At 37.3% G+C, this 2262-nt stretch overlaps 1 pseudogene; it reads right to left on the bottom strand.

Moving 5' to 3' along the window:
* Window positions 1–1247: 1247 nt before the first annotated feature.
* On the bottom strand, window positions 1248–1949 carry LOC102980405 (zinc finger MYM-type protein 5-like; annotated as a pseudogene).
* Between the last annotated feature and the right edge of the window lie 313 nt (window positions 1950–2262).

Raw genomic sequence — 2262 nt, 5'->3', positions numbered from 1 at the left:
GTGGGGGCTTCCCTGGTGGCGCAGTGGTTGCGCGTCCGCCTGCCGATGCAGGGGAACCGGGTTCGCGCCCCGGTCTGGGAGGGTCCCGCGTGCCGCGGAGCGGCTGGGCCCGTGGGCCATGGCCGCTGGGCCTGCGCGTCCGGAGCCTGAGGCCCGCATACCACAAAAAAAAAAAAAATGTGTGGGGTACAGCTACAGCAGCTAAAATTGCCTAGAAGCAAATTTAAATGCTTCTATTAGAAAAGAAGGTCTAAAATTAATAATCCAAATTTCCACTATAAGAAACAAGAGAAAGAAGAGTATATTAAAGCTACAGTAAATATAAGGAAGGAAATAAAGAGTAGAAATTAACATAGAAATGAACAAGCAATAGAAAAAAAAAATGAAACCAAAACTGGTGGGAGTTTTTGGCAAAATACAACAAAATTAATAAAATTCTAGCCAGATGAATCAAGAAAATAAGAGAGAAAACACAAGTTACCAACATCAGGAACAAAAGAGAAGACCTCATTACAGATACTAGAGAGATTAAAAGAAAAACAAGGTAATATTATGAAAAACTTCATGCTGCTGCTTTAGGACAAAACTAGTCTTTTCCTGAAAACACAGAAGCATGAACACAGTTATAATTCTCTGAAACTATTGCTTCTCAGTGTAGTCTCAACCATTTATAATAATTATAACTTTTAACCAAAAAAACTTCTATTTTGCATAGAAGATTGGGGGCATGGATAATGTGAACTGTCACACCCCAGCATTTTATCAGACTAGCAGAGCTCATGAATTCACATAACACAACTTTCTACAGTCACTAATATTCCATATACAACTTCTCAAAATGGTAGAAATGAACATGTTCATTAACATGAACCAAAGATATAGTTTTTCTGTAGTATATAAAAATAAGAAGCTAAGGTATATAAAATTTAAATTATGCTTAATAATTAATACTTTAGTGTTCGATCTTACTTGCAAATGATCTAGGTATCCAATGATTTTCCATTAATTAACCCAATCTAATGCCAATCCAAGATTTAACTTACCTAGATCTTTATCTTTCCAAGATAAATTTTAATAATTACTAATTAAACAAAGTACATCAGAATAAGGATTTAATTTGCTCAAACACAAATTTATATTTTTCATAAGCAAAGCATTAAATGGAAGTAATGCTAGCTTACTTGACCTGTAAACATGTATAAGTTTAGAAAAAAACATACCCAAGTATAAAAAAAAGTATACTTGCATTATATGTAATACTGATAAATCAGAGAAGACATAGCTATTTTTATTAATCTATCCCTTCTTTTTTTGCAGTTTGTGCAAGAGACTTTAACTGGTTTAGTGGGCAGAAGACTGGAAAATCTGTTTAGGAAGCAAGGCTACTGGTGATAAAGACTCTACCACTGGCTGATTCTGATTACACGGAAATGATGCTGACTGGGAGATCCAAGAATCAGGATTATGATGAGTTGCAGAATCTACATTTTGAAATAGTCTCCTGCCACATTCATTCTACCAGGATTAAAAGGTCCTACTGCAGTCTTGGTCTTCTTGAAAAACTGGAAGTGGAGAAATCCACATCATGGGTTCTAGTTTTAGTTTCAGGAGGTCTCCATTCAATAAAATTGGAGGAATTTTTCTCTCGCCCTTGATTTGTTTCCATGTCCTCTTCATCACCAATGACAATTGTCTCACACTTCCCTTCTGAGAAGCCAGTTCTTCTGAGGAAGGAAGAATTGTGGAATCAGTTCATTGTAGCTCCTAATTTTTTGATGATATAAATGTTATGGTTCTTTGATCAGCTACCACTAGTGCAGAAGGTTGGGAGGCTGTACAGTTTCGATGAAAACATCATCCTCGTTATCTTACACTGATGAGTTCTGAAATTTATTAGACCTAGAAAGTAAAGGATTAGGTGGACCACTAAATGAATTTCCTACATTCATGAGACTAGACACAGATATTTAATGAATGAATATGTGAATGGTCCTCATTGAGTCAGCCCATCTGGGCTCATTTCCCTCCCTAATAAATCAGGTGGCCTCTGCTTTTCCAGGACATCCCCTTAGAACACTCCACACAGGCAACCACAGGTTCCAGATACTTGGCTGCTCTTATGGAAAGTTCCCTCCTCTGTGCGGGACCTACACTCACAGTTATTTTTAACCCACAGATTGGGTTAAAAACAAACCCAAGCAATGATAACAGCTTCCTGCCTTAGCCCTCCTAGAAAGGGTATCACAGTTTTAAAAGGATGTT

Source organism: Physeter macrocephalus, chromosome 11, assembly GCF_002837175.3.
Source record: "Physeter macrocephalus isolate SW-GA chromosome 11, ASM283717v5, whole genome shotgun sequence".
Classification (NCBI taxonomy): Eukaryota; Metazoa; Chordata; class Mammalia; order Artiodactyla; family Physeteridae; genus Physeter; species Physeter macrocephalus.
This window is presented reverse-complemented; position numbering and strand designations above follow the sequence as displayed.